The sequence below is a fragment of the Harmonia axyridis genome, chromosome X (assembly GCF_914767665.1).
Source record: "Harmonia axyridis chromosome X, icHarAxyr1.1, whole genome shotgun sequence".
NCBI lineage: Eukaryota > Metazoa > Arthropoda > Insecta > Coleoptera > Coccinellidae > Harmonia > Harmonia axyridis.
In genome coordinates, this window is record NC_059508.1 from 3,028,392 (window position 1) to 3,056,184 (window position 27,793).

At 34.7% G+C, this 27,793-nt stretch overlaps 1 protein-coding gene and 1 long non-coding RNA gene across 5 annotated transcripts in view; both read left to right on the forward strand.

Moving 5' to 3' along the window:
• The window catches only part of LOC123686716 (nucleolysin TIA-1), a 446,243-nt gene that overhangs the window by 205,651 nt on the left and 212,799 nt on the right, over positions 1-27,793 (forward strand). Inside the window, exon 1 of one of the 4 annotated variants that reach the window (XM_045626960.1) lies at positions 11,945-12,167. The exons of the other annotated variants lie outside the window; for them this stretch is intronic. The gene's annotated coding sequence lies outside the window, so the exon portion shown is untranslated. Of the gene's footprint in view, positions 1-11,944; positions 12,168-27,793 lie in introns of those variants that run through there. 4 annotated transcript variants of the gene reach the window in all.
• The window catches only part of LOC123686720, a 42,631-nt gene continuing 18,460 nt past the window's right edge, over positions 3,623-27,793 (forward strand). The window contains exons 1-2 of the long non-coding RNA XR_006748489.1: positions 3,623-3,848; positions 3,900-4,278. This is a non-coding gene — a long non-coding RNA (uncharacterized LOC123686720). The remainder of the gene's footprint in view (positions 3,849-3,899; positions 4,279-27,793) is intronic.

The window sequence follows — 27,793 nt, forward strand, 5'->3', positions numbered from 1 at the left end:
CATAGTTTACCGACGGAAAAACGTCTCTTTTCTATTTTAGACATCTTTGAAGAGAAACGAAACCTTCTTCAGGCTCTAAAATCGAACGTTTAGCTCGCGTTACTGAAGCCACTTCTAGATATGTTCATTTTGAGGACTTACTCATTCGGGGTTTCGAAGAACTTTGTTGCTGAGATTTCTGTTAATATCTTCCTTCCGGTATACCTTATAGCAGTGTTTCTCAACATTTTTCCTGGCGTAGGTACCACTTAGTCACGTGGAAGTATTTATGGATGTTCATTATTTGTTATTAGTTTACTAACCTTACTGATCGATTTTCCAACCAAAAATATTTGATGCATTTGCTCCTTTCTTGAAGCCAGGGGACATTTTTTCTGCCCCCCTGAAACATCACATGAGCAAAAATACAATAGGAATTTAACGTAAACTAGATTGATCTGAATATTATGACCCTCTTTAAAAACTTGTGGCCCATCTTTTGCCTCCTTATTATTGAAATCTGATTTCGCCACTGGTTGAATAAAATTAATAATGGATAAAATAATGAAAAACATTGCACTGTGAGTTAAACAGAACAAAGATATAGTACAACACTTCAATAGAAAGACTGAGTTCGAATATTAGAAGCTGAAATATACTAACTGGCAAACAAACTGCTACACCCAGAAGGAGCTGTTTAAATTTTAAATTTTTTTTTGGTAAAACATGAATATTATAATAAGAAATAAACGATTGAATTTGGAGAAAAAATCGTGAAGGTTTTTACATGTAAACAATTTTTGTTACTCGAATATTGTAGTCGTTTTTTGCAAGTTTTTTCAATTTTACAACAAACCAGCTGTTCGAGGAGATCCAAAGTCGATATCATTATTAAAATGCCTAGAGCACGTGTACGCGGAATTTATCGCCAGCTCAATGAATTTGAAAGAGGTCGAATTATTGGTGTACAAGAGGCGGGATTGTCATTTCGAGAAATCGCTAACCGTGCAAACAGAAATCCAACTACTGTTATGAGATGTTGTCAAGCGTGGTTTGATAATGCCCAAAATCGAAGAAGAGTAAGCACCGGACGTGTGTATAGTGTATAGATAATTGTGGACAAACACATTATTAACAAATTTGAATAAATTGTAAACCTTTCGTTTTTACCAAATTTGTTGTAAAATTCAAAAAACTCGCTTAAAACAATTACAATATTCGAGTAAAAAAATTGTTCACATGGAAAAACCTTCAAGATTTTTTTTTTCCAAATTCAATCATTTACTCCTTGCAATACTATCTATGTCTTCCAAAAAAAATAATAAAATTCAAACAGCTTGGGTTCATTGTCAGTTAGTATATGATTTTTGGTCTTATAATCCGATCCTTCCACCACATGTTGGCTTTTTGCAGACCTGAAAAGGAAAAAAGAAATTTGGTTATAATGACAGCAATGATGAACCTTTCTACTTAAAAGGCATTAAAAAGTTAGAGGTTGTTGACGAATGAAAGCAAATGAGTGAAGACGACACTTTTCGAATAACTCCACAAAAATTAGTCTAGCGATCTCAAATCAAGGGAGCTTGAGAGCCATTCAAAATGTACTAGACGCAAATGATGAAGTTCAACTTATCAATACACATAATATGTGTATTGATAAGTTGAACTCATACGAAAATGAATTCGCAGTAAATTTAAAAATACATAAAACAATTTTTTATAGATTTTTTGTTTCTGTTTTTTTTTATATTTAACTAACAGTCCCTGCCTAATTTAAACAATAATAACCCAAAATGAATGTTCTCCGAAGATATATTCCACAAAATCATGTGGCGATGGCCTATCGATTAATCAATTCAAAATGAATCATTTCAAATGAAGAAATTCCCATTTATTCGGAAACTGCTGCTGTTTATACGGACGAATTATATTCGCAATATATTTTTCTCTAACGATCATAATTAAAATTCGTATTCATGACGGAATAAATTGTATATAATACGATTAATATTTATTCAGTCGTATTAGTTCACTGATACCAGAATTGAAATTGCCGCTTGTCATCAATTTCAACAATTCCAATTCCATTCAATTAGTTTCAAAAAAGGGTTCTGACACGTCCGTTGCCGCAAATTTCACTCATATCCATGAAACAACATTAATAGGTAACGATTGTTTACAGGTAGTTTGTTAGAGATTTGAGCTCTCGTTCCCTGAGCAGATCGCTCCATAATTTTATCCGATTGTCTGAAATTTTCGAATTTGGATCCAGTATTAGTCTCAAATGATGAGGTTCTATTCACAGAAGATGAATTTGTTATCGAATTCAAGTACGTTCGGCCTGCATGAACAAGATAGCTTTCCAACAGAAAGACATAGAAAATTGAAATTTTCAGGGCAAATTCGTAAATAGGCCAAATCCGATAATTTCGAAAATACTGATTGCATTGGAATGAAAAATTGCTATTAGATGTAAAATGCAAGTTTCAAGCTTCACGCACAATTTCATGATGATCGCGTCTCCAGAACCAGAAAAAATTCAAGAAAAGTATCGGAAAGAAAAGGACCAGGCAGCAGGTTAATGAACAAATTGTCACCGATAAATTTTTCTGAATATTTTGCATGTTATAGAATATGACCTCCTGAACAAGAATGTCTTGATTCCAACTGAATTCTATGACTAGGTGATAATTTTAGACTGGTTTTCAATAAAAATTATCGTTTGATACAGTGTGAGTCAAATATTATTCAAAATTAAATTCCAATTCGTTTAGTTCATAATTCATACAGTAATTAAAAAAGTAGTCCATGAAATTTTCCAATTTTCATTACTCTTAGTTCGAGTACACTATTAAAATTTCAAACAGTATTGGCTTTGCTATGACCAGTTTTTGAAATATAGAGGGTAATATATTGAAAGTGGCGACTGTTAATACAAAAGTTGTCAAAACATAGTATACAATGAAAGTTTCATACATAGTAATGGTAAGAGACACGTTGGCGTTTACTTAATGTGGTTTTGTCATTGTACAATGCGAGACATTCACAAAATATCCCAAAATCTATGCTCAACGAGAGCATATCATGAACTATACGACTCAGAGAAAAAATTTTCAAAGACCCTTGATTTCTTTTATCGAAATAATTATCAGATATCAGAAAGCAGATTATACATATCTTTATTCGTTCTCGAGTTACAGGACGTTTCTTGAAAAATTACTCTCAAATATTTCAACCTGATCTTGTCATCAGAACTATAGAAAATTCAAGAAGTGTATTGAAAAAAAAATTAACTAATGTTTCCGTAAAGATCAGATCGAGTGAATATTTTTTTGTATATATAGAAAAACAATTTCAACCTTCATGCAGAACTTCGTGTTGATAAAGTTACGAGAACCATAGAAAATTCGATCAGAATATCAGAAAAAAATGAATTAGGTAAGCAATAACGTGAAGTCCCCGATGTAAAATCACTATTCTTTGTCACGGTTGAATTTCGTCGTTAGAAATTAGTCTATTTTGTTCAAATATCGACGTGTGTATCAAGCCTTAGATCCCTTTATTGAACTTTGATCGATGTGGTTTATTCCATCTTGTAGACGTCAATGCGCCGATTCGATTTTTGACGTATCTGAGTGGATTCGCCATTTTTCATATTGGATTCTGTATTGAATGATGTTATTGGAAATTGTCTGACTTATTTCGAGAAACTATTAGTAACAATTAATTTTGGATCGCTTGAAATATTGTCTACACCTGAATAAATTATTGGTGCCTTAGATTTTTGGTTTATTTTGGAGATTTATGGTATTTTGGGCCAATAAAATCGATATTCTTATCGGATTAATCATGATACCATTTTCTAATACGTAAGTCATGAAATCCCTCATGGGCGAAACGTAAATGAAACTTTATTTTAGCTTTTACTCGAGGATAACATCTAATCAAGTAATTGATCTTCGAACCTACCATCTATTAAAGCTGCAGATATTTCAGAAGTTAGAAATCTGATGCACATAACAAGAGAACAAGAAGGATCTTTCATTTTTGATTTTTGACCTTTGACATGACATCTTTCATATTTCATCTTCAATCTATCAAGATCTGCCACGGATATATCCTGATCATTCCTGTATTTATTCATCTCTCTGGACCTCCGAAGGATTCATTCATCTTTATTTTTCTTACTACCTTTTGGAAAGAGTTCAGATGCACCAATAAAGTGTACCATCAGCTGATTGAAACGTTACACTGGAATTTATTATTATTTTAACAGTCTATTATCCAAGACTGTGTAAGGTCAGTGAATTTTTGTTATAAGAACATTAAGCCTGGTGACTTTAGCAAGGTACTTGATATTTGAGCTATTGCAGGTATTTTATCATATTGTAAACTTATAATAATAATGATAATGTTTATTGACTACATCCTACATGATGTCAGGTTAGTCAAAAGGAATAGAGTTCGGCCAAAGCCGAACTTCCACTCTTCCTTATATAAAAAAAATTGCACATCAATAATCTTAGTTAGTAACAATATACAAAAAAAATACAAAATAACCTATTTCATACAATAAGCCCGCAAAAACACAAAAAACCTGCAATGAAAAATCAAAATAAATCACAATATTCTCTCTTTTTTTTTCTACATCGTGTCCAATAAAAATGAAATGTTTTTATTCTCTTCCTGAACGACGTCCCAGCAAGTGGCAAAAAATCAAAAATTTCATTCAGGGCCTCAGGAGCATTGAACTCGAAGCATCCCCGAAACTAAGCTGTTCTATGTTGAGGAAATGTGTAAGTGTTCACCCTTACATTGATATCGTGTATTTGAGATCGAAAAACAAGAGAACTGAACAAATAACCAGGTTGTTTGCTTTTTTATTGTGAACAGATATCTGGGATCCTTTCGATTATCAATTTGTTTCATTTAATTTTTATTATTTGATTATCATTACGTGATTACATTTATTAGTTGATTATCATTACGTTACATTACATTAATTCAATTTGAAATATATTTGAAGTAGCATCACAATATATAATATAGCCTAGCCTGAGATAGACAACCTATTCATAAAGCACACAATAACATTTGCTAACCCCCTTTTGATGTGCATGCAGTTGTATTCAAATAAACTATCTAGTGCCTACATTTCCTTCTTTGAATAAAAAGAAGAATTTATAAGAAATCAGTTTCGATGTGGAACAGATAGATGGCACTAAAAGCAGATTTTCACTTAGGGGCTTTGAGTCTATTTTATCATACGTAATTCATATATTATGTGTAGTAAAACGAAAGCCATTATTTTTACAATAGATGGCTTCAGTTATCTTCGTCTCGCGTTGTGAAAGTCCGATTTGTTTTCAATACAAGGATGAGGTTTCATACTACAAAAACTCTCGTGACAGTTTTGTGATTATTATCAGTTAAAATTAAACGCGCGTCAAAGATGGACACTGGCAAAGATAAAATACACAATATTTTAAAGTTTTCTTTCAATAAGGGCGGAAATGCAAGCCAGGCGGCTAAAATTGTAACAGCCAATCATGCGCAATTTTGATTTTCACGATTTCATTCCAGTTATTTCGATGTCAAAGTTATACCACGCACTGGAAGACCATTTGTCAAAATGGTCGATGTATGGGTTCGATACGAGTTAACGCAAAAAACCTCATGGACCGAATTTCCATCTGTTAGTCGATGCTGAATCGCAACGAAATCGACCCATTTCTGAAGTGGTTTGTGCCTGGTGATGAAAATTGGATCCCTTACGACAACGTCAAGCGAAAACGGTCGTAGTCAAAACGCGATGAGTCGGCGAATACGGTGGCCAAGCTAGGATTGGTGGCCAGGAAGGTTTTGCTGTGTGTTTTGTAGAATTGGCAGGGAATAATCCACTGTAAGCTGCTCCCTTACGGCACAACTTTTAACTCGAAACTATACTGTCAAAAATTGGGCCGTACAGCACATATTTGACCTAAATCGGTTCATTGAATCGAAGCCTTGTTTTTTTATGCAACAATAATGGATTTCTTTCAACTTAAGCTTTTATTGAGAAAAAAATCATCATTTCACCCTTGATCCAAGCTTGGTTGGAAAAAAGTCAAATTTTTATTGATGGAACTCACGGAATTTCGGATCTAATTTTCGGCTCATATGGCAACGCCATTGACAAAAAGATATTAGGGGAGGTTAAGGGTGAATAAACCCTGGAATCATGCAGTGCAATTATCAATTCTCAGAAGGACAGATGAGAATAAAGAGCCAATAATTTTCGATTCAGTCGCTAGATTGGGAAAATCCAAATCGTGGAATATATTTCAGTTAGAAACGAATGTCCCTCTCAAGGGACTAACGGAACGTCATGAATTTCTTTCGCATTATTCCAGTGCAGGATTCGAAACCGCATTTCGAGTTGATATAAATCCATTTATAAAAGGACTTCATATTTCGAGTGGTTGTTGTCCGGTCCGAAATTCGCACAGTATTTCACAACAACAAAGAAGTATTCATCACTATTACCGCCGTTGTCACTGTTGTTCGTATGAAACGCCATTTACTGCCCAAAAGCATGCCATTTTCCCATTTCGTTACATTATATATTTCTTTAACGGTGTTATTTTATTTCACGGAATTTTTCCCGTACATGGTTAACTGTGAAATTGACTGCACTCGATTGGGCCGAGTTTGATTTTATCACTAGGATCAGGCGTCAAAATACGTCATGTAGGTGCTCGCGTCGAATTTTAATTGATTTATTTAGAGCCGAATTTAGGATTCGACGGGCCGGCATTTAGTTGAAATGACACAGCTTAAAAACATCAATCCGATTTCGGGTTATTTGGATGGAATTTGATTTTCATCATCCGAAAAAATGTGCTGTTTTTCACGTACAAATTGAACACACAAAGGTAGGAACATGCGTATTTATTTCCTTTAAATCCTCAATTATCAATATATCTGTATAGACATCAGGGGGTTCAAGCGGGAAATTATCCCTCGTGAATTTCAATTATGTTTCTAGGGGTTCCATTTTTTATATTGGGTTCCTGGTGGTCAGCAGGTACCTCTCCCTATTTCTATCAATGGCATGACATAATTTCAAAATTCTCATGTCTGTCTCTATAACCTCCGTATTTTTTTTAGAAATTGCTTCATTCGTTATCGTAATAGGCCAATTGAAAAGTCCCCGGTTTTCTATAGTGAAACACATTTTAATTGCAAAATTCTTGTTTATTATTCAACATAAATGCCTTCGAGGGCGATACAGCGATCTTCCAACTTTTCGATTCCATTTTTGTTGTGAGATTCGTCTTTCGCTTCAGAATAGGCCTCAGTTTCGGCGATTACTTCTTCATTGGTGCTAAATTTCTTTCCAGCGAGCATTCTTTTGAGGTCTGAGAACAGGAAAAAGTCGCTGGGGGCCAGATCTGGCGAATACAATGGATGCAGAAGCAATTCGAAGCCCAATTCATACAATTTGGCAATTGTTTTCATTGATTTGTTACACGACGCATTGTCTTTATGAAACAGCACCTTTTTTTTTCTTCAAAGGGGCCGTTTTTAACGATTTCATTCTTTAAACGATCCAATAACGCTATATAATAATCACTGTTGAGTGTCTGGCCCTTTGGAGGTAATCAATGAATATTATACCTTGCGCATCTCAGGATACTGATGCCATTACCTTGCCAGCTGACTGTTGTGTTTTTCCTCGCTTTGGATTCGGTTCATCGTGTGCAGTCCACTCAGCTAGCTGTCGATTGGACTCCGGAGTGAAATGATGGAGCCATGTTTCATCCATTGTCACATATCGACGCAAAAATTCAGGTTTATTGCACTTGAATAGCTTCAAACACTGCTCAGAATCATTAACACGTTGTTGCTTTTGATCGATTGTGAGCTCGTGCGACACCCATTTTGTACACAGCTTTCTCATGTACAAATATTTGTGAATGATATGATGTACACGTTCAGATGATATCTTCTCAGTGTCTGCTATCTCGATCAACTTCACTTTAGGGCTATTCAAAATTATTTTGTGAACTCTTTTGTTTTTTTCATCGGTGATAGCCTCTTTTGGGCATCCACTGCGTTCGCCGTGTTCGGTGCTCATTTCACCTCGTTTAAACTTAGCATACCAATCAATGATGGTTGATTTTCCTGGTGCAGATACCGGAAACTCTTCATCAAGCGAAAATTTTGCTTCAACTGTATCTTTTGCCTTTAAAATGTAATATTTTATCACCACACGAAATTCTTTTTTTTTTCATATTTTTCAAATAATGAAAGAAGCTACACTCACAACGCAATATCTCACAAACTTATGGTCGGACTGCTGTCAAATTTTGACACGTATCGTTTGAAGGTTGGTACTAACTAAAAATCATATGGGTTTAATACTAGCACTGCCATCTGTGCATCAGATCGGGGATTTTTCAATTGACCTAATAGAATTCAATGTTCATCATTTAAAAAAAAAACTGAAAATTCACAGTTTTTTCTTTCATTTAGGAAACCAGCCACGAACGATAACAATGGAAACAAATTTCGATAGCGAATTTTTGAATTTTCTCAGAAAAAAGTCTCTTCAAAATTCATACATAGCATAGTATGGAGGTTATGTTGAATGATACTTCTATATCTTCTATATCAACAGATGAAACTTTGAAAGGGTTATAGCTCATTGTAACTTGCCACATATGGAAATACATACATTCTGTTGAGATAGACCTATACGAAAAATTATCAACTTCAAACAACAAAGCATATGTAGATGATGTAATCTCAGTATTAGCAGAGGAAATGTAAACGGGACATCATGCATTTCCACGTATGATACAAGAGCACAGATAAAAACCTTAGCAAAACCTCTGTCTCCCCGTGTTGGTGCAGTGACTGGTTTGTGTATTTATTTACAGAATTAGCTGACATTATTTATATTGAAGCGCTTTCTACTCATCCAAACAAAATCTTCCCCATCCTTTGTCTTCAGCAGCGGTTATCTGAAAAAAAAAAGAACCAGAAAGGAGTCATAAATGTTAGTTTCCATTATATCGATTTGAAGTTAGCGACCCATTCTAAGAAGGAATCTGAAACTGAATGGATAGCTTGTAAACCACCATGAAATTTATAAATTGGACAAATATTCACCGAGTGGTCAATGGTTTCTTCTACACCATAATCACATAGTGGGCTAGTAGAAACCCACATGACATATGACGCATGTCATATGGAAATAATGTTTTGTTATAGATACCACTAAAAAAAGGATGCTGATAAATCTACTACTTTTTGAAGTTTCTAAGAATTTCGATCTCTATTTAATTTAAAATGTAATTGAAACATAATTGTGTGGATAAAAAAAAGACAATGTAACATTTTCAAGCTTGAATTTCAAATATAAGTGTGAAATGAGGGTGGAAACAATCTCTCTGAAATATCTATAGAGTTTTCCCTAAATCATGAACGTGACACAGGAACATCTTTATATTGCCCATTTTTCATTTGTAACATATTTGGATCCGATATAAACAACAAAGGTATCAAATGAAGAACAAATTTTAACCAGAATGGAATTTCGTCTAGCAATATAAATTGCTACTTTCAATCAGAAGAAATCTCTCATTTAACTGCATCATACATCTTCGGTATGACGAAAACTGCGTTATCTTCTCTGTCTGTCAGTGGAGAAAAAATGAGCTGGCACTCATTAATGCATTTTCATGTATATTTCTCGAAATTCGTGCCTTAATATCGACCAGAATGAAATATCTGCGGAACAAACTATTACACTTAATCATTTGTGCCTTATTTTCTAGTTTGCAAGTTCGTGTTTGCCCCAATAAAATATCTAGGAATGGACGTATATATCATTAAATACAGACTCTGAGTTTAGCTTCCGACTTTTGAGCAGCGACGTGGACCCAGTTAGCCAAAAGAGTAAAGTTATCCTATAGCAAGTGCCAGGCGGTTCTGGTATTTTTGTTCTTCCCTCAAGAATAATATCTATGCTCATTTGCTATGCCAGTATTTCCATTCTCGTTCGAATAGCCAATAACGCAAAATAAAAATGCAGATGAAGGGGACATTACGAAGAACAGCAAAGCAGACAGAATCGTTTGTGGTTTTGAGGGCACCTGAGAATATTTCCAACTCAAATTATAGCGAATTTTTCATCAATGATCATATAATTTTAGGAGAATTTTCTCCAAAAATTATGAGAGTTGAATGCATGGAATTTGGTACATAAACGCTGCAAATTTTACACAAAAGCACATTGTTTTCGCTTTCAACAGAAACACATTCTCCTGATAAAACTTGACACATTCCGTTTTGAGGCTGTCTAGCTAGAGGTGCCAACTATTTATCACTTGATGATCTATGCAAGCTGCTCAGTTATCTGCTTTATATTCAGCATGTAATATTTCACATTCCTAAAGAAGATGGACTCACCCGTCACTCAAAAGTCGTGGGCCTGGCGCACAGACAGTACCCCAAGTGCCATACCACTTTTTCGTTAGTATCTAGCTTCAGAAACGCAAAATGAATGAACATAGAGTTTAGTCTGGATCAAGATATTGAAGTGACGCTACATTTGTTGTTGTGTTAAGAATGGAAAAAACTACTTTTTTAGCATATTTTCGAAGAAATATGTTACTCGACCCCTATGCAATTCAAGATTCTTATGGGAGTTGCAAATCCGCCTAAAAGTATGATATAACGGGTGTCTTTTTTTCGAGGTATATAACTTTAAGTTGGCATTACTGTTCGAGATAGCGACCGATTCAACAGCTGTTAAGTGATTTATTCTCAGTTTGGTTTGGCAATTTATCGTGAATAGACTCACGTCTGAACAACGCTTGCAAATAATGCAATTCTATTTCGAAAATAATGGTTCTGTGCGGAATACGTATCGCGCACTACGTCTATTTTATTTTGTTAGCGATGAAGCGCACTTCTGGTTGAATGGCTACGTCAACAAACAAAACTGCCTCATTTGGAGTGAAGCTAATCCTCAAGTGTATGTCAAAACACCGTTACATTCAGAAAAACTGATTGTTTGGTGCGCTTTATGGCCTGGTGGAATCATTGGTCCGTACTTCTTCAAAAACGATGATAGCCAGAACGTAACAGTCAATGGTGATCGGTATAGAGCCATGATTACTAATTTTCTCATTCCTGAATTGAACAACCATAATGTCCAGGAGCTGTGGTTCCAAAAACAATGCACACAGCTCGTGCCACAATCGATTTATTGAAAGACATGTTTGGTGACCGCCTAATTTCACGTTTTGGACCTGTGAATTGGCCTCCAAGATCTTGTGATTCAACACCGCTAGACTACTTTCTGTGGGGCTATGTAAAGTCATTGGTCTATGCGGATAAGCCACAAACCCTTGACCATTTGGAAGACAACATTCGCCGTGTTATTGCCGATATACGGCCACAAATGTTGGAAAAAGTCATCAGAAATTGGACGTCTAGATTGGACTTCATCCGAGCCAGCCGTGGCGGTCATATGCCAGAAATCATATTTAAAATGTAATGCCACAAGATTATCTTGCGTATAAATAAAATTCTTGTCAATCGAATAATCCATCGTTGTTTCAGATAAATTATCGTTCCGAATCCATCGAATCCATCATTGTTTTATTGTAATTTAAAGTTCTATAGCCCTAAAAAAACACCCTTTAAGTTACTCGACCATTATGCAATTCAAGATTCTTATGGGAGTTGCCAATCCACCTAAAAGTATGATATAGCTTAACTACGAACTTGCAATCATGAGATATCTCGTTCCTGATGGAAATTGACCTGTCTAGGCGTATTCTGGAGACACTTATCGGCCACTCTGTATATCCATTTCTTTCTCACACAAATTCGATGAGAAGCACCACACAGTGAATCATTTTACAGGACCGTATAAACAACGATTGGCTTCAGTGTGAAGTCAATCCGATACAGACAAAAGGACTGAATTACGTAAGAAGATAAGCAGTCACTTGTGTGATGATTCACCAGTTTGCACTTGTACAACTTCACGTTATTTCAGTTCAAACTGAGCAACGACGATGAACGGTTTTCTATAGCATAAAAGTGAAGTGATCCGCTATGATTAGTGATTGTGTTGTGGGTATTAGGTTCGTTTATTGTGTAATTAAGTGATGTAATGTGAAATAATTGTGAGTATTCAAACCACATCTTCATTCTGTTCTTCAGGATTGTTTTGACAATTTTTCAAATAGATGGCCCACATACCAGCCTAATAATTCTGTATGTATGTTTCCAGAAAACGCAAGATTGGTCAATTTAGATTGGGAGGGAATATCTTGTGATAGCAAATTTGAAGTGTACGATGATTTGCCTAAGCAGGGTTGCATCACCCTCAATGGTTTCAAAAGGCAAAAGCAGTCAAATGTCACATAATTTAGCAATTCTATTCATGAATAGGTATCCTAAAAAAATGTTGGTGTTCCGTTTGATGTGGAAGATTTGTTTGGATAAATAGTTCAAGGACATTAAGTGGTCGAGTTTCTAAACTATAGAACTTACAAATTCGGTCTAAGCAACATTTCTTGCAGTTGGAAAAATTGTCGCCTAACAAAATCTAAACCAAATTTTTTTAGCATGTTCATGAATCGAATTGGAGAGATGAATGTGTCACTCCACGCATATTTAAGCTTAAAAAAAAGATCGTATACCTTGCTATTTACAAGCACAAGCTGTTCTCCTTCGAATTGAAATTATTACCTACAGACTATTTGATTGATTCTTTCCTTACTTGATAAAAATTCGTTTTCGAATAATATGAAACGAATTATGTAATTCCCAGCAATGATTTTATGTTTACAACAATTGTTCCGCCGACATTGTAGCTTCTTCAGGTCAATTTTACATTTCGATTGTTATGAAAGGGAGCTTGTAGACCCACTTCCAAACTATCTGCACAGGGGGATGAGTTGACAATATTTGTAATTAACATTATTTGTCCATTCGAAAATTAATTTCGGAATTATACCTACTTGTTTTGATTCTAAGAGTGTTAATTTTGTACTTTCTTTTTCAATATGAAGAATTTCGAAATTATCATAAAAAGCATGGACTCATTTTTCTAGAGGATTTACATATGTTGAAAGTACACTATTAGAGGTATATTTTTCTTCGATTCTTTTAACCTCTTCTTGAATGATCTTTCTGTTTGTTCAACTTGAACCATTGGCCAATAATTGTAGACTCTGGATAATTTTATTAGTTCTGTCTTCATTGCATTTGTAAAAAATGACCGAATTGTTAATTGTTCTAAAAGATATTGTATAATAAAAATTTCTCTTTGAGTATCCAGCTATTCTTCTGATATATTACTGACGTGAGTTCCAGAGTAGATATACAACTTGATTTGCAATAATTGCCGAATGGTTTACATTGAAAAACAGAGAGATCATCCAAGAAGAGGATACAAGTAAACACTAAAGGTGTTATACCTCTAATAGTGTACTTTCAACATAAGCAAATCATTTGAAAAAATGAGGGCATATATAGGCCTGAAAATTACTTTGTTCCATTTTATACTTACAGAAATATTGTAGTGAACTGTTCAATGTAGATCAGCCGAATGTTTCTCGAGTTGAACTGATAGAATATCAACTAGACGATAGACTCTTACATCGCGTGTGAAGTTGTGAAATTTTCCTTTTCAATCTTTTCAAAACTTAATTTTGATGCACTGGAGATATACATTCGCTCCAATCTAATTTCACAGACATAAATAAATAAATAATAACTTCATTTCCAGAAGAATGTAGAACATTATGGAAAAAGTCAAACAAAAACAAATCCTAAACAAAGCATAAACTCCATTCAGAAAGATCATAAAAAGTTTTTTCCAACAAAAATGATTTCAAACGCCTTTTAAAAATAACGATATTATTAGCATTCTTCATTTCATCATCCAGTTTATTGAAGATCTTCATACCTAAAAACATAGGCGAGGGACGTCCTATCCTATACTTAAAAGCAGGAATTACTAAATTATTTTGACCACGAGTGAAATATTGATGGTAATCGCTATTCCTATTGAATGTACTTTTATACATATAAATTAAACTTGCTATTTCTGAAATAAAAACTGATGGTAAAGTTGAAATATTATATCCTCTAAAGAAAGGTTTACATGACGTTCTACTAGAAATCCCTGCCATACACCTGATCACTCTCTTCTGACCTATGAATACATCGTCAGCATCTGACGAAGCACCCCAGAAACCACTCCATATATAAGCCTAGATAATACTTGAGCATCAAATATTGAAAGCATTTGCCCAATCATTGAGACATCTTTCAGATTCCAGAAGAGGAAACAACTTAGTTTCTTAACGAGACTCTCACATTGATGTTTCCAATTGAGATTCTCATCAACATCGATACCTAGAAATCGTACATGATTAACTCTACTCAGCTCAATTTCTCTCAGATTTAGATTAATGTTTATACTTCTATTATAATTATGAAAAACCATATAAACAGTTGTATCTGAATTTATATGCAGTGAGTTCATCTTGAACCAATCCCATAGTTTACCTAAATTCCTTGATAATCGAAATTGATTCCTCGCTTATCACTTGGTGAAACATAATTTCAATATTAATAAAAGAAATAAAATAAAACACTTGACTATACGTTCCACAAATTTTGTGGAACGTATAGTCAAGTGTTTTATTTTATTTCTTTTATTAATACCTAAATTCCTCTGCAGATTTTCTTGCAATGATAAATTGTTTTCGCCATGGACAACAACAGTGGCATCATCAGCATATAGGAATAAATCACACTCGATATCATTCAAAATATCATTAACATATAGTATGAACAGCACCGGACCCAAAACTGAACCCTGTGGTACGCCTGTCTTAATTTCGCGCAATTCAGATTTTACATATTTCTGTTGTGACTTCTGTTCAGATGTTTTGATCGCTACGAATTGCCTCCTGTTTTTGAGATAGTCTTTTATCCAATTGAAAGCATTTCCACGTATACCCATTTTCTCGATTTTCAATAAAAGTATTATATATCATGATTTACACAATCGAAAGCTTTGCTTAAATCACAAAATATTCCGCCAAGGCAAGTGCTCTTCTCTATATGTTGAACAACACACTTCAGAAGAGCATAAACAACGACGTTTGTACTGCGCTTTTGTCGAAAACCGAATTGATTATGGATCAAAATTTCATTCACCTCCAAGAAGTTTAGTAATCTGTTAAGAAAACAATACTCGAAGATCTTTGAAAATGTTGGAATTTACGATATAGGACGAAAATTGTTAATATCTTCATTGTCGCCCTTCTTGTGAAGTGGAACATACTCCAAAACTGACGATAAATGTGGAAAATGCTAATCGTTCGAAAAAAAAAATTGCTTGAACCCGTCTGAAAACGAAGCGACGTGATGATAATAGAACTTGCTGAAACATTCAAGGCATTTCTTTTCCAGATGAGATAGAAATTGGAAAATCTACAGGTCGAAATTTCTCGTTAGTGGGTTTCGTTGTTGCTTATAGTCAATTAACTATAATTACAAACGTATAGATTAGCACGAAACTGTTAGCAGTTCCGCAAAAGATAATTGTACACTGTGTTCCCGCAATTCCGTATTTTCAGGTGCAGACGCACTGTTGCCACATTCCTGACATATGAATTCGGGAAGAAGAGGATACAACGGTTGGATGATCGAGCAAATGATTCGACGACTATAAATGAAAATTTGATTGTAGATAAACAGATGTTTCATATGAAATGAAAACAAGAACCCGAGCGGAAAGAAAATACGTTTATTATGGTATGGTTAATTAAAAACCAATACAAACTGGTGGGTCATGTTGTTTCAACGACATTCAGTATATTTATTTATTTGGGTAGCAGAGATAACAGAACCGATATTTCGATGTGAAGCTTTTTTACCTGGTTACACACTTGATTACCGAAATGGCCTTTATTTAAATGCCATAAATTTTCTCCAGTTTTTTCAGCATTCTATACCTTCATATAAAGCATCCACTTCAATAAAATTCATCAAATTATTTCGTTATTATTCAACCTGAAAAACAATCTGAAAATTGGAACATATATGTCAGGTAGAAATGAAATTCATGTGATCATACATTTCGAACTTTCTACTGGATCAGCTGAATACAAAAATTACGGCTTCCATATTCAATTGAAAAACATATCGAGTATCGACTATTCGATCTTTGCATCTAGATTATGTTTCATTTAGACTATTCGTAACAATAGACGTTGATTCTATGTTATGTTGTTTTCGAGAAATCAACAGAACCAATCGTATCAAAATTATAAATAGAAACCTAGTGCAGGACTGTCAATGTAATTCACTTAAACTTAATGCTTCTTGTTACAAATCGATAATATGAGCCATGGTCAAATTGGACGAATTACGTTTCCAATTTCTTGACCACCCAGATTATTCTCCAGATATCGCCCCAGTGATTACTGGCTTTTTGCACACCTCAGGAGAATGCTCCAAGAAAAAAAAATAAGTCTATTGAAAGCAGAGTCGAATATTTTGAAGCTCTAGCTAGAAGATAAATAGGTTACGAAAAAAGTGAAATTTTCAAGAAGAAATGAGATTTGACTATTCAGGCGCCGACTTAATTATGTTGTCAGTTTTATTGCATAAAAGTTGTACTTCGATATTGGCCAGAGTGAATTAATTACAGTTAATTATTTTTGAACATGTGAAGAACTGTTCAATTTTCTTCCCTTCTTTGGTAGATTTCAATCAAACTGACCTAATAAAAATGTTCCAAGTGAAGATAATTCCCCTAAATTTCGAATATTCATATTCCCATCTTTCTCGTTGTATTGCTTCCGTTTTTCTTCAATGCTCGGCTCAAACGCATTAATTGCGTGCGATAGCGATCGCCTGTGATTGTTGCAGTCGGTTTTATCAACTCATAATACACTACGCCGAGCTGTTCGCCCCAAATACTGAGCATGACCTTGGAACCGTGAATATTCAGTTGGACCGTCGACGCAAATGACATGTTTAATCGAGAGTAACTTTATGATGCAGACACAAATTGACTAATATTTCGATGGCGTTTTCTATTGCAGCCATCTATTGCAAAACAGCGGAAGCAAAGTTGTACACCTAATATAAACCAAAACAAGTATGCATCGATTGATAATACAACTGATTAAAGTCCACTTTAGAGGAATACGATTCCTGCACGCACAGCAAATATACAGAGTGAGTCCAATCATATCAAGTTCCTAAGTCATTTCTTCACAATGGTCATTTGAAATTCTAGAAAAGTTATTTTCAGCATCCTTTATTATCAAAACGGTTGAATTAAGAGCTGTGATGCAATGAAGACATTTGATCAGCGTCACGTGTTCTACAACATACAAAAAAAGTCGAGCAAATTCACCGAAAACCAATTGAATGCGGTGCGTGGTCCTTTCCAAGTATTTTCGACCAATCTCGCAATGTTGATTCGCCCTGTATAATTAATCTCAAACCTGAATTGCGTTCGAAAGAAATTGGTACACCGTCCGATACTGCGTCGAACTGGGAAATAAAAAGAAATAGTGGGTTCTTTGGAAGGAGCAGAGAACGTATATTGCACTTTTTATTAGCGGAATTTTTGACTCTCCAGAGAGAGGAAAAGGGGGATTTAACAAATTCTGGCCAGTATGCCTTCCGTTCTCGACGCGATGTCCGTTTGAAGCTCCCCACTTAGGGATGCTTTCAAACACAAAGACATATCTGAATAGACGATCAAAGTTAAATTTCACAGAGAGGCCCAGGCATCGACTATCAATGCTTTGTTTCTTCTGTTCTATCGCATTCTTTGGATTTCCGTTGAGATGGCAGAATATGACACTTCCTAACCCTGTCTGATGGAATGTACAAAAGAGATTGTTTCTAATTCTCTTGACACCCTTCTATATCCTATGCGAACATTATTCTATGAGACTTGTTGTGACAAACGACAACAGCAAATCAGAACGAACGGTTCTTGTCGCCGGTTCAGATAGCGAAAATAAGGATAAAAACGTTCAAAGTGCATTTATGTTTCAAGAAGGTGAATCCACTATCAATTCCTCTATTCGTGTGTCGACTTCTATCGGATTTATGCAGTATGAGAATACGCAGGCTCTTAGCTTACTATCAAAACAGTATGAACGTTGGATGAAATGCACAACAAAATATGCACGAAGGTTCCACTTTTTCTTCAAGAAGAAATTTTATATTATATTACACTAGGGGAATAAATTAAAGGATCAAAATAAAATTCGAAATTTTAAGCAGTTTTTCAAATGGCTGTATGATCGATAATGGTCGTATTTCAATTTGAAAAAAAATTTTTGAAGCTTGAAGTTTATAGTTTAGAGATCTCATGATGAACAAATTTTTCGAGCAACATGTACCGCTCAATCCTGATGAATACAGTATTTAAAATTTCTGCGAAATTTTTTCAGTTTTTATTTTTAGTCTACAGACTTGGACATTTTTTTCCCAACTTGACCATTATATGAATGAGATAACTTGTTCATTCAGCTGCAATATCCTCTTTTCAAAATTTCGATACGACCACTTCTCGCTGAAATATCGAACTTTGAATTGAAAAGGACCTTTTTGTCTTTAACCATCAATATCTCACCAATCAATGATTGCACAGAAAATTTAGGGGATGTTTTGAAATCTTGAATTAGTTCTCTAAAAGAAATAGCTATAGTATTTTCGGAAAAAAAATTGTTTTCGTTCTCTACATCAATTTGAAAAGAATTCAAGACCTTTTGAGCGCTCGTCATCTTCATGCCAAGTCTGGCCTTGGAGAGATCACATATAAATTAATACAATTTTGTGGTTTCCAAGGGTACAATTGCGCATTATTGAATCAGCACTCTAAATCTCCAAACAAATTTTCTATTTTCGATCCATATGTACTTTTCGCTTAGCATTTCAATTTATTCCTTGTCAAATATACAGGTTGCATACACTACAAAATTTTCCGTATTCCATATTTCATGTTTTTTGGCATAAGTGATTTTTGTTTATTTTGCTCTTATCATTGTCTTAATGATTAAAGCTCAGTATTGTCACAGAAAGGAAACCCTTTTAACGAAACACCTAGAGCTTTAAATTGAAATTTGAAAACCATAAATGATGAAATTTAATACCGCTTGGAGAGTTTGTTGGTATTAACTCCCAAAAATAATTGTTTGGCTACGCCAATGGAATTCAAGCGAATCATAGTTTTCGCCTCATTTCAACTGTAGGTGAGCTGAGATAGCATTATAATAGCCATATTTCAACACATCCCATTTTGATAATCAATTCGATTAATGAATATTCATGATTTATAAGCGAAACATTCATGTTATATATTCACAGAAAGGCATTGACCCAAAACCTCGCAACCTATTATAATTATAATCAACATACATGTTGTTAAATATACTGAACAAAAATCGAATAATTATGCGATTTCAGCTCATGTGAAAATATTCATCGAATGATGAAAATTAACTTCAAGATGAATAATAAATACGCTAATATTTTATTGTTTCGAACTTCATTCGATGGAAATTCATTTTATATGAACCTATAATGGTTTTGCCAGACTGTAATTCTTCGACATTGTGGACTTATTGATAAGCTTCGTTATGCTGCAATTCTTCTCACAATTTATAATTTATTTTATATGCGATAAGACAATAATTCATCGTTCTCTTATCGGTCGTGAAATAGAACCTTGGGGAACCTCTAATACTGAAATTGAATATGCGATTATTCTAATGTTTTAATTTTATTTTCAAGAAATCCTAGGAAATAAGGGGAATATTCATTATAATATTGTTCATATAAATACTAATGGATGTCTGTTTATCTTTTAAGTACAACCAAATCATTAATTTGGTCGCCATGAAACTTTGGAAAGTTGTTGAGTACATTTTCTTTGAGGTTTCAGGCGAAGTACAATGCCAAAACTTCACTTGGAGAAATATGAGAGCGTCGTTTTGCCACGTTTACTTCTTAATATGGACTTGTGTCCATAAGGAAATGAACAAGTTTCAATAAAATGATAATAATACTTATTCGAATATCCTTCTCACGACGGGCGAGTAGAGTTTTTCGAGTTCTGCAAAGAAGTTCCATGTTATTGATTGAATTAGGAACTGCATGAATTGGCTGTAGAGTTATTGTGTACCCTATGGCCAATTTCTTTAGCTTTTATTCTTCAGTTGGCACAAAGATGAGGCAGTTTGGGGTGAACCCGCGTGAGAATTGGAACATGAGTCGACGAAGTGAGCTAGAAAAAAAACTAATTTCCGTTTCATTCCCGGGATGAGACTATAAAATTGGCTGCGAATCTGGTACAAATAATCACAAAGGTCGGTCATCTAGATTTTCAGACAGATTGCCTCTCCAATTTTCTCTAATCCGAAAGAAATGATTCAGGGAATGGTTCGGCAGGGACATCTCGTATTTTACCTTCTTCGTTTATTCCGTTCTGAAGCTGGGAAGCCTGACGATTTCTCAGAAGTCCTTCATTTAGTTTGCCGACCACTTTCTAGGAAAAAATCTGAATAGTCTCGAGTTATTCCACATCTGAAAATACTTAGAAATAGAGAATGCCATAAAAAACCGGTATATCACCAGGACCAGATAACAAACATACAGGAAGGATTAAATTAATTGGTCATTTGCTAAAAAAAATATAAAGCACCAGGCAATTTCCTCGAATATGACTCATATCTATACATTCACTCTGATCCTGAAAGTAAAAAACCTTTGAAAGTGCAATGATTACAGATTAATAGGCCCCAGTATGAAAAATGTGAGGCAGAGATGTGAAGTGAACAAATTGGTTTCAGGGTGTACGTGATGCCTTGCGTTGTCTCAATGTTTTTGCAGCAAAGAAGGCGAGATCAAGAGAAAGATGTTTATACATGCTTCATTGACTACGAAAAGGCGTTCAATGAAGTACAATGCTCAAAACTATCAGAATGTCTCAGGAAGAAAATGATTAGACAATAACGAAATAAATATCGCAAAAAATCTCTATTGGAATCAGAAAGCAAATATCAAAATAGAATCGAACATATCGTATGAAGTTTAGAATTCAGAGAGAAGTCAGGCAGCATTGTATTATCTCCTGTTCAATTTATATATATTTGAGGAAATTTTCATTGAAGCACTGAAATACATCGGAGAGGTTATAAAGGTTAACGGGGTGACACTGAACAACATGAGATATGCTGACGACACGGTCATACTTGCAGACAGTGAGGAAGACTTAAAAATGATAATAATAGATGATATCTAAGAGAGGACACGAGAATACGGCATATAAATGCATCTAAAAGAGACAAAGGTCATGGTTATCTCGAAAACCAATAATATAACATCCAACGTGGATCTAGAAGACCTGTGCATAGAAGAAGTGAACAAAATCAAATGAATGAATGAACATCACTGAAATATCTGACTTTATAATATTGACATAAAACGTGAACTAAATAAAAACTAATAAGTAAATAAACATACTGTTCATATATTAATACTTCGAAAATATGAATTAAAACAACCAGCCTCAGCGCCCTTCCAGATGATCTAAGACAAATTTTTCTTTCTATATACTCCTGGGATCTATCATTTCCTTGTGTAGTGTAGGTGTAAAGCATTTAAAGTGTGCAGGGTTTCGAATTCACTACATTCGCTAGGAGTTCCCTGATCGTGGAAAATCGCGAGGTCTTTCAAACATGATTTTTAAATTTTAATCTGCAGAATAGCAGCTTTTCCAAGTAAGCCTCCACAGCTCCACCTCACACATGCATACCGCACTGCAGGATCGACTGAATCAAGGCGTATTATACAGTCTTGACATACTAAATATCCAAGACTGACCGAAACTGATTGAATATTCAGGCGAACTTCCTAAGTCGGCTACTTATCACGTTGATATGCGGCTCTCAGGTCAAAGACTCATCGATGTTGATTCGGAGGTAATCCGCCACACATTGAAGAGAACTACATGATCAGGGACCTCCACAGCTTAAGTTCGAGTGTATCTTCAATCGTTTATCGACTGGTCTTTGTCTTCAAGCCAGTTGTTGATTTGATTCAAAGCAAACTCAACCGCGATGAACAGAACACGCCAATTTTTACCTTCCACACCAACAACAGCAAAGAGATATGCTTTAGAGGGCAACCGTAGGTGGAGCATTCGGTTTATTTTAACCAGGAACAACAGCGAGTGTGGAGCCCTCGAAGAGACCCTAATTGATTAGTCTGTACTTACTTACGTGACTCTCCAAGTGACCACTTGCTTTCTGTCTGTAATGAAACCAGTGAACTACTTCAAATACTTGAGATCCTGGATAACTGAGCGTCTGCACTCAGATATCGAAATAAGATCAGCTGAATCAGCATTTGACATGAAACTATGAGATCGAATGGTAAAATTCTAAATAACTCTCTCCTTTTATATGAGATGGAAGCCTGGACACTCAAGTTCGCAACTCTGAGGCGAATCGAAGTGTTTGAAATGTGAGTCTTTCACAGAATGCTCAAGATTTCTTGAATAGATAAAGTGTCGTAAACAGTGTTCATGCGGATAGAACGCTATTAACATATATTAGAAGGCGGACAAAGGCCTACTTGGGACACGTGTTGAGGGGGATCAGTATCAATTACTTCAGTCGATTATCTAAAGGGCAAACTTCGAGGACCTGGTAGAAGACAACACCTGAATGAAGAACGTAAAAGACTAGATAGGGATGAATCTCTAAACGTTAGTTCACACCACCCAAAACTAAACGAATTTTCCATGATTGTCTTCAACCAATTATTTTGGCCAAATTTATTTTTTTCAATTCAGCATATTTATACTTATTTACTATATACCTGAATGAATTAATGAAATGTATAATTACCTCTTATAGCTTTCAATTTCTCTATACGTAATTTCTATCAATAATTCCATAATAAATTTTTCCTCCGCTTGTGTGAGCTACTGTAATACATAATTTTCCTCATTATATTACTGATTACAGATATGAATAATTGACGTTCTTGCTGATGAAATATTGAATATAACATTACTGTCAACGTAAATTCTGTACAATACACATTCCCCGACATTGAATCAACCTGGAGTTGAACAAACATAATTTTCTCCAACGTCAAAATATAGCTGGCAGGCAAGCTCACATTTTTTATGGAATTGGCTCAAAATTGTTTTTTTTTTTTTATTCTGCATGTACAACTGATGAAACCAAACGGTGAGGAAAGGAATTATTTATTTTCATGGAATTTAAGTTGATCATCATTTCGTTCGAAATGAAGTGAATCAATCATGTATTCAGCCGATATAATGAATAACAAGGGTAACTATTCATGTTTTGAGAATACAAAAAATAAACAAGCGATTTTGATGCAAAATATTTTCATTGCTTTTTAAAATAATCGCTTTTAAGATCTATGCACTTTTGCATGCGATTGAACTATTATTCGAAACAATTTTTCCAATCAGAAGATGGTAGTTCTAAAACAGGAGTTTCTAGGGCCTCAACCCTCTTCATCCCCGGGCGATGACAAGGGTTATCCACGAAGTTTATTTTTAATTTCTGGGAAGAAGAAGAAGTCATTCAGTGTCAGTCGGGGCTGTAAGGTGGATGACCCTTTAATTTGATTTTTGTGTATCCAAGTACTCATTCGTTGCGTTTGATGTGTGTAAGCTCTCATTGTCATGTTGCAAGATGATTCGTCGTTTTGGGTTTGTTTCTTTTAATTTACCGAAAACTTCGGGCAAACAAATGATTTCATACCACTCTGAATGAATGGTCTCTTTTTTTTTACAAGAGTCACAATTGCCACAGGACTAGTTTTCGTGAAGAAAGACGCCACCATTTGCTTCTTAACGCTCAAGAACGAACAACTTTTGTTAGCTTTGCTTCACATTGAAACACCCAAACTGCTGACTGGTCTTTTCTTATTGGCTCATATGCATAAATCCACGACTCGTCACCTTTGAAGATATTGTATACCGCTTTGGATGCACCACATTAGTATTTCGAAATCATTTCACGGCACCAATCGACACGAGCAATTTTTTGAGCGTCATTCAACAAATGTGGAATCCAACTTGCAAAGAGCTACCGAATACATAAATGTTCGTGCAAAACTTTATGTATGCTAGTCATACTAATGCTTAAACATCTCTCAATTTCCTGATATGACACATGACGATCTTCTCCAATTAGTTTTCGTACAGCATCTATATTTTTCGGCCCAATGACGTATTTTGGACGACCTTCTTTAACTTCGTCCGGGAGCGAATTACGTTCAAGTTTGAATTCAGTATTCAAGCGATATACAGTGGCTTTAAATGGTGCTTCATCGCCAAAAGTTGAATTTAGTTGATAAATGCATTTTTCTTAAGTTAGACCACGTCGAAAGTCATAATTTTCATAGCTCGAAAATTTTCACGAGTTAAATCCATATTTTGACAGAGATGAAATTCTCAAATTACTGCAAACAACTAAAATTTTGCTCGAGTGTCAACACGTTATGAGTACTTATAACACAAAAAATGTCAAATTATACCATGTCAATATCAGATTTCATCCGGCAATATCAGTGTTGCCAATTGTCAATACATAAATAGTAGCCCTAATTATTGCTTCAAATTCTCTGAATATTTTTCCATTTGGGTCATCTGATGGAAACTATCGATTCTTTATCCGAGTAAATATTGAAACTATCGCTTTTCTAGTGGTGAGTGGTATTCAAAAAACAATAATAACGTGACTAGAAGTTACTGAACTCTTGCAGAGAATGGAATCTATCATCCGAAAATTTTTTCCTGAATGAATAGAGGTCATAATAGAAAACTGTGCGGAGAAAACATCTCCACAGTGAACAACCAAATGAATGGGGATCGAGTGACAGAACGGCCAGTATCGATTACATTTCCTCCCTTTCGTTCTTCGACATTCTTGTTTAATGAGTACCCTTATTTTTATTCATTGTCATGGATAAAATGACACGAACGAAACCTCATAATTTCCCCTCAGCGGAAACCCTTGTGAAAAATTAATTTCTATCGTTATTCCATTGAATTTTTAATGGCCTAACTTCTTGATCAGAATGCTTATACACATATATTTTAAGAATCCAGCTAATTAAAGGTAAATACATCGACGTCAGGCACCGTTTCTTTCACGTTCCATCAAAATCTCGGATTCCATGTAATCTTAACTTTGTTCGGAAATTATACATTGTCATATAATTAGACCAGAATACTCAAACACAAGTTCCGTCCATAAATTCCTGGATTATTGAAAATCGGCTTCCAGAAAATCGAGTCTTAGTTGAAATTTAATACATCGAAACTTGGTCATGCTGATTTATTATTGAGTGGTTCTACTCTGTTTCAGAACGCTTTAAATTTCAGTAATTTTGTATAATTTTCCGTCTCAATTTTTACCCCTCGAAATGAATGGATTAGATAAAAGAAGAGGTTTTGGAAACGAATTCATTAAAAGAATTATCTTCGGCTTAGGAAAAAGCTTCGATGTCTGGAAATGTTTTCGATATAATGGACTGTATAAAATAATAAGTCGTGCACTGATTAAACGGTTATTTGAACACTTTTAAAAACATTACCTCGAGTACATTATGTTGTTTTACAACTGACACATGAACACAACAGATAGAACTACACGAGAGCGTGTTTACGAGAAAGAGGGTTAGAATTTCTTTGCAACTATTGCGAACCTTCCTTTTACACTAGCACGTTTTCTAACAAGCATTTTATCCTTGGTGAATTATACCAATATACCTACTGAATATACAGGGTGTTTCCTAAACATGCGGCAAAAATTCAGGGGGTTGTTCCTTGGACTATTTTAAGCATGTTTTGTCCTTGGATGATTTTTGAAAAACCTCTTTGTTTCGAAGATACAGGGCGAACAACATTTTTCATATTTTTAAAATTAATAATAGTTTAAATAAAAATGCGTACCGCACTGTGTTTACTAAGTAGGTACAATTTATTTTTAAATTTGTTTAACAACATTCCAATTACTAAAAACGGCCAGTTTTTTGACTAAAAATTGATAAGTGCAGATGGTAAAGGAATACAGATTAAACAAGGTTTTCATTTGAATTCGTTTTGTGATGTAACTTAATAAGAAATGATCCTGGTGTTTTTGAAAGGGTTCGGCAGTCAATGAGGAGAAGATTGGATGCTTGTATGCTGGCTAGAGGTGGTCATTTCCAACAGTTTTTGTAGGTTGAGTTGAATTTTCATGTAATTTTTCATAATAAAATGTTATTATCTGAAATTTTGTTTCCCCTATATCTTCAAAACAAATAGGTTTTTCAAAAATCATCAAAGGACAAAATATTCTTAGAATAGTCCAAGGAACAACCCCCTGAATTTTTGCCGCATGTTTAGGAAACACCCTGTATATAAATGAATTAAATTTGTTGACTCAAATAGTATTGGCAGGTAAAACAAAGGATACTTAACAAATGGATTGCTCTGGTTCTTTCTCACACGAAAACAGTATTCTTCTGGAGACTTCCTAGCACTTTCTTGGTTTCCAACGCTTAGGAACAGAAAGGTCACTAGTTATCTTGTTCAAATAAACTTAACTTCTACTTGAAAGATGGACTTTTCTCTGGCACTTTCTTGGTTTCCAATGATGTCTTCTTTAAAACAGGAACAGAAAGGTCACCAGTCTTTCAATGTAACGATTTCACACTATGCAGAATGCGGTACACGTAGGACCTTATTATACGGTTCGAAGGACCATGGAAATATTTTCGATATAATGGATTTAATCAGTGCACGACTTATTATTTTATACAGTCCATTATATCGAAAATATTTCCAATGTCCTTTAACACTTTAATCAATAAGTCCTCGCCAGTGAAAACACATTTTTTCTCAAAATTTGACTTTAATCGTCATCTTGGACACCTCTGAGGGTGATACATGTACTCTAACACCCTCTAACTTCTCATTGACCGCAGTGTCTTTGCTTTCGAAATCAACAGGTATTTAGGTATTTTCTTCCTGTCAAAAACCAATGTTTTATCAATACATGAAACTCGTATTTAACCATTTTCCAAGCAACAATAAATGTAGCGTCACTCGACCTTCAATATTTCATTCTTAATTGTATTTTTCTGTTAGTTTTTTTGTACCGAATTCCATAAAATCAATTGTCTAAACGTATTGAAATTAGAATAAATTTGAAGAGAAGCCGATGATCAGAATTTGAGGAATATGGAGCGTAGGTAGAAAGGTAGTTGAATATAGAGAAAATCGCATATGTAAATCATGGGATTAAGACACCCTACAATTATCTTGTATAATTAGATTGAACAGCGATGGTGCATTAGGAAGTAGCGTTAGGGTTACGTTGTGACTGTTAAAGATCATCCCATTAGCGTTCAACCATGCACATATGATGTCTTATTAAGGGAGGTAGAGGCCATAAGGGAGGGAACTAGAAAGAGATTTCCATAACAGGAAAATTCATGAGTCAGAAGAACCGACAACAGGGCGAGATAAACATTGCGGTTCACTTTTTCTGAGAGGAATAATAGGTACTGCACCGATATTTTGCAAAAATTCACAAACATGTTATTCATTCAAATATTTTGAAATATTACTTACTTCATCTATAACGTGAAACATCACCCTATAATAAAAATACTTCATGTTCATTTCAATAGACAACTAAAAGTGTTTCCAATGGGATTGACA